The sequence below is a fragment of the Gossypium hirsutum genome, chromosome D07 (genome assembly GCF_007990345.1).
Source record: "Gossypium hirsutum isolate 1008001.06 chromosome D07, Gossypium_hirsutum_v2.1, whole genome shotgun sequence".
In the NCBI taxonomy this organism is placed as follows: Eukaryota; Viridiplantae; Streptophyta; class Magnoliopsida; order Malvales; family Malvaceae; genus Gossypium; species Gossypium hirsutum.
In genome coordinates, this window is record NC_053443.1 from 53,638,900 (window position 1) to 53,649,952 (window position 11,053).

Here is an 11,053-nt window from a genome sequence, read left to right on the forward strand (position 1 = left end):
ACCAGAATGAGTCAAGAATCAGCAAGACCAGACAAAAATTGGTCTTTCTTAGTCTTTGCTCTGTTCTCGTTACACGACAACGAGCAAAGAGGGGCAGCTGTACAAGCCCATTTTTTGCTCGGTCCAATAACTCGAAGCCCAGCAGGCCCAATAACCTAACCCTAGCTCCAAAAAAAAACACATCAGAGAGAAATCAAACCCTAGGTGCGCCGCACCTAGAGGTCCTTAGCTTAGACAACTTTTGGCCTTCTGCCATCGCCGTTCTAGCTTCTGCCACCACCGTTCATTAAGTCCCATCACCCACTTGCCGCCATCAATTACCTGCAACAAAGAAGCAAACACGCAAGCAGCAATAGCAGAGAAAAATAGAAGTAAAATCGGCTATAAAGAGGCCGAATATCATCTTTGTATTTCTTCTTCCAATTTTTGGTAACAAAAAAACAGATATTAGCAAAAAAGAAATAAAAACAAGAAAATTTGAGAGGTGATTTTCTCTCATTTCTTTTTAGATTTTTAACTCTATTTTCGTTTTTTTTCTCTTCTCTTTGTATGTTTTTTCCATAGCAAAAATAAAAGAAAAAGAAAAACCTTACCTGCGCCGCGCCGGAAGAGGAGGAGGCGAACAATTTCCCCCTCATTTTTGGGCCTTGGGCTCATCTTTCTCGAAGTTCCGCAATGGATCCGTGTCCTAGGGGCGTTTAACTTCAAAATGGACTCAAAAAGATCCGGTTTTGCACCTCCAGCCGCCGCCTACGGCAGTGCTACGGCGGAGGCGCACCGGCGACCTAGGTCGGACCTTGGCCGGATTTGAGAGAGGGGTGGGAGCCTTCTCTATTTTTTTAAAAGAAAGAGGAAAAATGAAAAAAATAAAAAAACCGGGCTTAAATAGGGAAAGAAAATGGCGCCGTTTTTGGCCCCCAAGATCCGCGCGTCGACCCGATCCGACCCGGAGGGTCCACGCTTTTTTGCAAAATGGGCTATTTGCAGTGTGGATCCTTCCATTTTATCGCTTGTTTTCAATTGGGCCCTTCTGCCCTTTGTTCTGCGTTTACTGATTTGGCCCCTAAAATTTTGTTCGGTTTTCGATTGAGTCCCTGACCCGCTGATGTACTGGAGAGGGGACACCTGTCCAAGGATGGGATTATTTCCCATTGGCCCCCTCTTCATTTTCCACGCGTTCAATCCGACCCTTTCTTTTTTTATTTGTTTTCAATTTCGCCCCAAATGTTGCTCTTTTATTATTTTAGTCCTTTTCTAGTTTTTTATTTTTATTTTTTATTTTATTATTAAACCTATTATGTTATTTACTGTTATTATTATTATTATTATCCTCATATTTTGTTTATACTTATTATGTAAATTTTATATATATATGTTTCATATTATATTATTATTATATAATTGCTTATATATGTATGTACGTATATGTATATGTATGTTTTTTATACATAAATACTCTTTTTTTATATGTGTGTGTGTGTATATATATATATGCTCTTACATATTCATTATATTTTCAAAATATATTGTTTATATTTTTGTACTTTGTGATTTATATATAAACTTACATATGTATTTTTATATATTTGATGATGGTTTTATAGGTATACATGTACGTGCATATATGCTTATGTATTTTCATGTACAATAGTTTTAAATAAGGTGTACATGTGTATGTTTTTCATATTTTCATGATTATGTGTATACATGTATATGTATCTTTTATTTTTATAATTTTGTTAATTTCGTTTATTTATTTATTTACATGACTGTTATTGTTATTTTCCTGCTTTAGTTTTTATCTTTTTTATTTGTTATTATGCTTGCACGATTATTTTATACTAGTCTTATTGTTCGTGTATATTTTGTTCTGCTCGTGTTATTTTATTCACATTATCATCTTCATCATTATTTTACATCCATTTTACTCGGATTTATAAAAAAACAAAAAATTTTAAAATAAAAGTAATACTCGATATTTAGGATCTTCGAGAGAATCGAGCCCTAACGTATTGGGTTCCGATTTTCTTCGTTGAACCTAAATAATCGAAACTGCTTGTTATAAAACATAACTAAAAGCTCGTTATTGGGAATTCAATACGTCGTGTCCTAATGTATTGGATATGACACGTTGTTTTCTCGAGACGGGGATTTTCTTATAAATGCAATATTCAATGTTTAATATTTTGAGAAATTGTACCCTAACGTATTGGGTTGCAATTATTTCACATGATTTAAACAATTGGATATCATTTTAAATTTTATTGCGTAAGTTTTTTAGGCAAGTTCATTTCGAAAGAGACAAAATATCGTGCCCTAACTCATTGGGTGTGACATTTTCTCTTTCTGAAACGAGAAGGTCTTAACGAGTATCTTATTTCATATAAGTTTTAAAACAAAGGATTGTACTTTAAATCTCTTCAAAGTTTTCAATTTTTGACATTAAGACATTAAACTAGGTACCAATTTTGGGCGTTACGAGGGTGCTAACCTTCCTCATACGTAATCGACTCCCGAACCCGTTTTCTAAATTTCGCAGACCAAACTCGTTGTTTTAATAAAATTAAATTATTTATTAAAAATAACCATTTTACGAGGTGGCCCGATCACAGCTCATCAAAAAAAAGATTGGTGGCGACTCCTACATTCGATTTCATTTTTGAAAACCCAAGTCGACCCCATTTTGTCAAAAAAATGGTGTCAACACATAAGATTGGAGAAAATATTCAGAAAAAGTTTTTCAGAATTGAGTCTGCTGGTTACAGATAATTCCATTAATTTTGTTGAATATTTCTATAGGTAAAATCTATCTAGATTTGTTATATAAACAGATTCTAGATACTTTATTCATAATAGGAGTGTTTTTCCCTTTATGAATAAAATATTGGATTATATTAACAAGATTGTTTATCTCCTCAATATCCATAATATACAGTTGGAATTCATCCCATTCTCTACATAAAATAGATTTTAGTAATAAATCTTCAGCTTCATTTTCCTTAGTTTTATTTTCAACTAAAAATAATGAAAACTATGTAAGAGCTCTTCTAAAATTGGCTCTTTGATTTGAAATATGGGTTTTCCATATCTCGTTTATAAAACCATAAAATTCTGGTGGTATACTAAGACTATAAAAATCTTTTATTTCTGAAATTTCTTTTTCTTCAATTTGTTGTTTTTTCAACAAATTTTCTGATCCTTTGATCATTTCAGCATAACTGGTTTGTGATGCTAAATATGGATCTTAGGACATTGGTGATTAACACACCATGTTTGGGGTCAATGAAAAAGAAGTTCCAATTGGTTGGTTTACCATTAGATAATTTAAAACATTTGTTCCAATCGGTTGGTTTACCATTGGATATGGTTCATAATATCCCTGGTTAGGATAAAATGGTATTTTTGTAGGTACAAATCCTTTTTTGGAGTTTGTTGCTGCATTCTCTTTGTTGGGCTTTTTGTGAACGGTAGTCCATTCACCAACTATTTCTTTTAGAGGCTTTTTACCTCTATCCATGAGGCCTACTCAAATAATCAACAAGAAGATTCTCAGTACTTTTTATATATATAATTTCAAAATCAAAAGTATATAATTCATTATACGATCAAATTCTTCTTGGTACAGTTTCCAAACTATTGTTAGTAAAGAATTGTTTTACTGCCTGATTATCAGTTTTTATGATAAATTTTTCAGGTGCTAAATATATAAGAAAAGTTTTTATTCCTTTTTTAATAGCTAGAAGTTCTTTTTCATAAATAGTATAATTAACTTTATTTGGTTTAAATTTTCCTGAACTATAACCACATATTAATTCTTCATTATTATTAGTTTTAGCTTTTAAAATACATCCCCAATGATTTTGTGAGCATCTGTTTCTAAAATTAATTTATCACCAGTTTTAGGTAAATAAACTTTTGGATTATAAGTTATTTCTGATTTTAAATTTTTTATAATTTCTGAATCTTTTTTAGACCAGCAAAAAGGATTATTCTTTTTTTATTTATCATATAACATACCTATTTTTTCAAATAATTTAGGAAAAAATGATCTTCCATAATTAATAATTCCTAAAAATTGTTGAAGATGTTTTTTATCTTCTATTTTTTCAAGAAATTCTTTTATCTTTACAATGATATGATCCTGTAGTTTAATACCATCAGCTGATAATTTTAATCCTAAAAATTCTATCTTAGTTTTTTCAAGCTCTATCTTTTTAGGGCTTAATATAATTCCATGTTTTAGGAATTCTTGAGAGATAATATTTAGATGTTTTCTATGCTTTTCTAGTGTTTCTAAAAAGACTAGAATGTCATCTATATATACAACACAAAACTTTTTATACTTATTAAAAATAAAATCCAGCCATTTTTGGAAGATTTGTGGAGCATTACATAACCCAAATGACATTACTCTCCATTGATAATGACCATTAGAAGCACTAAATGTTGTTAATTGTTTGGATTCGTCAGTTAGCATGATTTGCCAAAAACCCGATTTACAATCAAACTTACTAAAATATTTGGCATGTTTAGCCTGATTAATCAAAACTTCTTTTCTAGTGATAAAATATCGATCAAAAATACAGTTTTGATTTAATCTTTTATAATTAATTACCATCCTAGCTTTTCCTCTTTTTATTTCAGCATGGTTTCTTACCAAAAAGGCTGGACTAGAATGTAGACTATTAGTTTTTTCTATTAATCCCTTTTCTAATAATTCTTTAATCTGTATATCAAATTCATCTATATCTTGTTTAGTATAGATCATGGGTTTAACCCTAATGATTTTATTAGGATTTACTAATTTTATTTCACAATATCTAGGACTATTTTTCCATAATTTTAATGGTCCTTCACTAAAATTATCTTCAAGGATTTTAAACAACCAGATTTGTTTCTAGTAGGGCTGTGCATTATTCGGTTAAAATCGAATTTTTTTGGTTAACCGACCGAGTTCGGTTAATCGGTCGGTTAACCGAAAAAATTCGGTCGGGGGTCGGTTAAGTTTTTTTAGTTTGTTCGGTTAACAGTTAAATCGGTTCGAAACAGGTCGGTTAATCGAAAAAAATTCGGGTAAACCGAAATTTATAGTTAGGGCCTAAACCAGGTAAATTTAAACCCAGCCCAATTGTTTCCCAGGCTCACCGAATAGCCCTAGCCCAATTTCAACACCCCTAGCCCTAGCCCAATTTCAACACCCCTGTCCATTTCTCAGAAGTAGCAGCCGACTAACTTAACCCCTCCAGTCCTGCTACTTTCCCTTTCACTTTCACTCACAGTCACACTTAACAGTTAACACCCAACCCGTAGCCCTAAATCCCACCCTAACATTCTCAATCACAGTCGACAGTCGGATCGGGAAAATGAAAAACCCACTATTTCTCTTCCGCCAGAGTCACCGAGTCGGAGTGTCGGACCACCACACCAATACCCAGACCCAGGGCCAGGTTTGTTTTCTTCTAATTTCCCTTTCATTTTTTTTTTCAATTTCTTGAATGGGTCTTTATTGAATCTGTAATATTCATCAAAGGAAGGGTTTTGAGTAGCAAAAGGCTGCCAAGCAGGGTTATTAGAGTTGGGGTTATTGGGGTCAGATGAAGACTCGATTTTTGGTAGTTTCCAACTTGATATGTTGGAGGATCATCAACAATATGATTCCAAATGGAAGCAGAAACGAATCTGGAGGCATTAGTTTTGATGAAGCTGGCATTTGATACTCGACAATTGAAAATGAGCAGGCATCGTCATCACCAAATTTGCCTTCTTTTCTTTGATTGATTTGGTCTGTAAATAGTAGTATAAATTAACTGCAGCTTTGGCATTGACAATTGTTACTCCTATACTACTAATTGCTTTCTTGTTTTGATCTGTAAATAGTATTTGAACGAGGGAAGGACATAATTGATTTCACCAAATGCCATCATATATACTGTAGTTTAGATTTTATAGCATTTTGAAGTTGAAAAATCAATATGCAATTAAGTTGTTTAGTAGTAGTGCACTTATATTGTCTTCAATGTCGTAACTTAGCATGTAGTTTCCAGGAAATTCTATTTGTTAAAATACTTGGTGGGTTTATTATAAGAAATTAATTCGGGTAATTTTCGGGTAATTCGGGTAATTCGGGTAATTCGGGTAAATTGGGTAATTTTTAACCAAAAATGAACTATACATACTTTTCGGTTAATTCGGTTAACCGACCTTATTAACCGAAAAAATTTCGGTTCGGTTAATTTTTTTTAAAAAAATTCGGTTCGGTTAACGGTTAAAAATTTTGGGAGGTCGGTTAATTCGGTTATGATAATTTCGGGTCAGTTAACCGGTCGTTTAACCGAATGAACACTCTAGTTGTTTAATTTGTTCCTTGCTTGTTGGTGTAAAGTTTTTATTACGCACAAACTTATGGCTTTCTACCAGTGGTATTTCCACAGAAAATTTTTCCACAGATAAAATAATTAAATTTTTATCTATAGAAAATGGTAGATGCTGATGTATAAAATTATTTCCTAATAATATATCTCCATGCATATCAGGAAAACATAATATTTTAGGGATTACAAATCTAACATTATTTATGTAGATTGGTATATTTCTAGCCTTATATTGATTATGGTTTCTTTACCATCTATTCCAACAGCATTTATAGGATTTCTCATTAATTGCCATTTTTCTATAGGAATAGCATTTTTTCTGCAACTACTAGTTGTAGCTCCAGTGTCTAGTAAAGCATGTAAATAATATTTTTTATATTCTCTAAACTGAAATGTAATTTCAATATAAGTATAATATTTCTTAGATTGGAAATTTGAAGATGTAATTATATCATTTTTTCCTTTTTTCATTTGTTGAAGTACTGTCTTTAATTTTCCAATTCTAGTGTTTCTAGAGTTTTCTAATAAAAATATATTTTCATCAGTATCACTCTTAAATTCTGATTCTGATATTAATTCTTTTAATATTTCATTAGGATTTGTTTCCTTTTTATAACATGTTTCTAAATCTTGTTTTTCAAGACTTTTAATTCTTTTTTCTAACTTCTTTTCTTTTGTTAGAAAAGTTTTTAACTATATAACCTAACTTAACACTTAAAATACCTCTAAGTTTTCTAGAAGTTTTTCTTCTAAAATTTTGACTATTTTTATAACCAGAAAATTTTTTATTTTTTATTTTCTATTTTCCATTTGACTAGTTTATAATAATTTTTCTTTTTAGGTCTATGATGAGTATTAGGATGTATTGTTTTACGGCCAAATAAAGTTTTACTAAATGATTTTCCTGTATTTCCAGGATTTATATTATTAATAGTTAAATTTTCTATTTTACTAGTCAAAATAGTACAACCAATATTTTGATCTTTATCTAAATCTTTAATCAGATAATCATCTGTTTGACTATCTCACTCTATTTTTCTTTTTCCATCAGGATCTGTTGTTTCAGTATCCATAGGATCTGGAATTTCTATATTTTCTTTTTCAGACGAAGTGTTTTCTCCATCAGAATTACAAGTAGAGACTTTTATGTCTTCATCCTGATCTGTTGAAGTTTTTTCTCTATCAGATTGATTTTTAAATAATTCTGCGTTTTCAGAATTACTCAAACTACTACTATCTGTATCATCATATTGTAACATATAATGATAATTAAACATTCTAAATAGATCTTTATGTTTTTCATAAAGTTATTCTATTAACTTTAAATATTCTATTTGTCCTAATTTATCAGTAGTATTAGTATATTTTACTTTCCAATGTTCTATAAGATTTTTATAGACAGGAAATCATATTTTTGTTGTTGATTTTCTTCTTTTTTATGTTTTTTTATAATTTTTATCATAGATGACGATTCATCAAAAGAAGTGTTTTCTTCTTCAGATAAAGTTAAAATTACATTACTATTGCCGTAATATAATGGACCAAAATATACATTAGACTCAATATTATTATTTATAACTTGATCTAATTTATTATTAACATTAGTTAATATTTCTTTGGACTCATGGTTTAAGTCTAAATTTTTAATATCACCTAAACTATTTACTTTTTCTTCTACCTTACTAACCCTGTTATATATCTTAGAAAAATAAAAAGAAGTCATTTCTACTAGACTATTTATACCCTTACTCAGAGATGAAATGTTATTTTCATTTCTAGAGTCTATATGCGTAATATGATTACAAGTTTTATCTTGAAATTGACACTCAATTTGTTCCATAATATTTGTTTCTGGTACCTAAGACCGTCTATTATCTTTATCGTCTTCACACAACGCCTAACGTCCTCCCTGGACTCAGCGGCAACAAGAAGACAGAATAACAGATATATGGGTTTTGAAAAAAAACTGTGAAACAAACAGAAATGTAAATCAAAGACAAAAACTTACAATGAATATTACAATATTATTTCTCCAGAAATTCGTTACACCGGCACCACTGGTACCAAACTGGGGGGAGGGAGGGTATAAGGGACGATTGAATAGGAGCGGAAGGATTTTACAAGACTCTAGTAAAGGAAAACTAAAAAGGAAAATATTTGATAATTTACAATATGTCTATACAATTAATCTTTCCTCTCTATTTATAGAGGAGATTACAATTCTATACAATTGTATTTTAAATCTCGAACAGTGTTTTTGATAAAGATTCGGCTTCAAATGGATGTGGTTGTTTCCACGTCTCACTTGTCTTGTTGCTTCTTTAATTGCATGGCCATGGTTGTTTCCACGTTGCATGCTTGCATTAATGGCCGCTTCCATAACTGCTTATGTCATGGGTGCTTCTATCATTGCTTGCGTCATCATTGTTTTGATGATAGCTTCCACGTTGCAAGACTTTGTTTGTCTACATCTGGATGTCTTTAATTATCATTAATGGTTGCTTCCATCATGATGACTTCCACTTTGCCAAATTTTTTGTTGGTATGTGGATTTCCTTTCTTTTAGGTTGCCATCTTTTTGACTTCAACTTTCTTGTATATTGACTAAATTCATTTCTTCAATTTCATCAAGGTGAAATGAATCGAATGAAGATCTTGGTGAATTCCAAGCATCCCACTTGCTTCTAATTTGTTCTAGAATGTAGGATGGAAAATCTTCAATCTCCATATTGGCTATCTTTTTTAATAACCTCAGGGATTTTTCATCTTTTTCTTCCTGGTTGTTTCCAATTTTGCATGCCAATATTCTTCTTCCATCGGTCCAAAATTGATAATCATTTTGTTGGAGTAGAAATTGGGCTTTAGTTATTAAATCTAACCCGGCTTGAATTTGATAATAACTTGGTAATTTAGAACAATGATCAATGGTTGTTTCCTAATGATCTTTGTCCTCATTGACTGCTGATAATTGGGGGTTTCCAATTATCTTTTGGATAATCCAAATTTGATATGGCCGATGGAATTTTTCTTGTTCAGCTATTCCAATAAAACTACTAATTTTTATATGAAAATAGTATTAAAAATCATCATTGTTTATGATGTTTTGTAATACAGCTTTAATTATAGCTGGAAAATCTTTTAATAAATGAAAAGAAAAGTTTTGTACAACTATATCTTTGAAAAACCTCATTCAATACTTGTTATATCAAATTGTTCATGATCTAGTCTAACTTTTATAGTAGGAAATTCTTCTCCTAGATCATTCGTAAAAACATTGGCTTGTAAGAAATATTCTGAAAAAAACTTTTTGAAATAAAGCATTTTGTTTGTCAATACCTCCATCAATTTTTCTAAAAAAATCTATTGGTAGAATATTTCGTGCTTTATTATATAAACATAATCTAAATACCTTATTCATAATAGGAGAGTTTTTTCCTTTATGAATAAAATATTGGAAAATATTAAGAAGATTGTTTATCTCCTCAATGTCCATAATTAAGAGATGGAATTCATCTCATTCTCTATACAAAATAGATTTTAGTAATAAATCTTCAGTTTCATTTTCCTTAGTTGTTTTTTCAACTAAAAATAATGAAAACTGTGTAAGAGCTCTTCTGAAATTGGTTCTTTGATTTGAAATATGGGTTTTCCATATCTCGTTTATAAAACCATAAAATTCTGGTGGTATACCAGGATTATAAAAATATTTTATTTTTGAACTTTCTTTTTCTTCTTCAATTTATTGTTTTTTCAACAAATTTTCTGATCCTTTGATCATTTCAGCATAACTGGTTTGTGATGCTAAATATGGATCTTGGGACATTGGTGATTGACACACCATGTTTGGGGTCAATGAAAAAGTGGTTCCAATTGGTTGGTTTACTATTGGATAATTTAAAACATTTGTTCCAATCGGTTGGTTTACCATTGGATAAGATTCATATATCCCTGGTTAGGATAAAATGGTATTTTTGCAGGTACAAATCCTTTTTTGGAGTTTGTTGCTGCATTCCCTTTGTTGGGCTTTTTGTGAACGGTAGTCCATTCACCGACTATTTCTTTTAGAAGCTTTTTACCTTTATCCATGAGGCATGCTCAAATAATCAGCAATTATTAGTAATAAATTATAAAGATTTATTATCTAACAATTTAATTGGTGTAAAGTTTTTATTACACACGATTTTATTATTTTCTTCAAGTGGCATTTTCAAAAAATCTATTTCTACTGATAACCAAATAGAATTTTTATCAATTGTAAAAGGTAAATACCTACATATAAAATTATTTCCTAATAATATATCTCCCTGCATGTTAGGAAAACATACTATTTTAGGAATCACAAATCTAACATTGTTTATATAGATTGGTATATTTTTTGCCTTATATTTTATAATGGTTTTATTACCATCTATTCCCATTATTTTTATGGGTTTTTTCATTAATTCCCATTTTTCTACAGGAATTGCATTCTTTCTGCAACTACTGATTGTAGCTCTAGTGTCTATCAAAGCATTTAGAGAATATTTTTTATATTTTCTAAACTGGAATGTAACTTTAATATTTATTCCAACTTTTGATTTTTTATCAATTGTTGAAGTTTGAATTTCTTCCATTCTAGTTTTTCTAGAATTACTACTGGGTTCAGTAGGGAATATAGGAATTTGAACAGTTTTCATTCCTAT

General features: G+C 30.6%; 1 long non-coding RNA gene across 2 annotated transcripts; it reads left to right on the top strand.

The window, feature by feature from the left end:
* Positions 1-5,010: 5,010 nt before the first annotated feature.
* On the top strand, positions 5,011-5,944 carry LOC107956807 (uncharacterized). Of its 2 annotated transcripts, none has more exons than XR_001700266.2 (2): positions 5,011-5,447; positions 5,531-5,944. It is a non-coding gene; the product is annotated as an uncharacterized lncRNA (long non-coding RNA). The 2 variants fall into 2 exon arrangements; XR_001700265.2 differs by having other exon boundaries at positions 5,535-5,944.
* Positions 5,945-11,053: the final 5,109 nt, after the last annotated feature.